Genomic DNA, 1,102 nt, shown 5'->3' with positions numbered 1-1,102 from the left:
ATATATATATATATATATATATATATATATATATATATACATGCATACACATATATATCGTTGCTAATATGTTAGACTGTTGTATGTGCAAATTTGGCCAAATGATTTCTTTTTTTTTAATATTTAATTTTGCTTGCAATAGCCGCTTCTTTTAGCCAAGCTATCGTATCTCCCAGCTGTTTGAGATGAAAATTGTCAAAGTATAGTACAAAGTTTTTAGCATTTTTCAAAAGTGTAGTAAACCCAACATATGACAGTTTTGCAAAAATATTTCTGACTGAAAATTTCATACATTCATGGAGTTATGATTTTATGCACGCAACAAAGTATTGTTGTTAAGCTGAGACTGCTGTCAATGTAAAAAGAAATGCAATGATGAAACTATTTTTTTCATTTTCAGAAAAAGCAACGTTTTGAGCTTACGACACTTTTGCATAATAGCAACGATATATATGCATGTGCATGCATGTGTGTGTGTATATGCATGTAAGTACACACACACATATACACGTCCACACACACACACACACATATACACGCCCCCCACACTCACATACATACATACATTTATACATACATTGAGTCACTGGAAGTCGCTTATTCCTTTCCCCTTGTAAAAACCCGATTAACCTCTAAATTTCTCTGATCTGATTAAATCTACATTATTTTGGTAAATCCATTCTTTCAACTGAAATAGTAGCAGAATCATTGAAAATGTTTTGCTCCATAGATTTAAACTATGCTAAATCATTTGGCCGTAATGAATTGACACCTGTCCTTCAATTGTTACCTGTTTATACTTTATTCACCTTTCTAGCAAATTCTGATGTATATCATGGACTGTATATTTAATAAAACATACATGTCTGAATAGCTAAAGAGCGAATTATATACTCAGTTGGGTCAAATTGTCTGCATGCACTGCAAGAATATCATTTTGCCAGTACTTCTGAACCATGATTGGTATTTACATAATATTGTTGTGTGTGTATATTATTCCGACCTAACGAAGTGCTTCAACTTAAGTACCTAATTCAACTGAATCTTACACACACACACACACACACACACACACACACACACACACACACACACACACACA

This window comes from Octopus bimaculoides, chromosome 17, assembly GCF_001194135.2.
Source record: "Octopus bimaculoides isolate UCB-OBI-ISO-001 chromosome 17, ASM119413v2, whole genome shotgun sequence".
NCBI lineage: Eukaryota > Metazoa > Mollusca > Cephalopoda > Octopoda > Octopodidae > Octopus > Octopus bimaculoides.
This window is presented reverse-complemented; position numbering follows the sequence as displayed.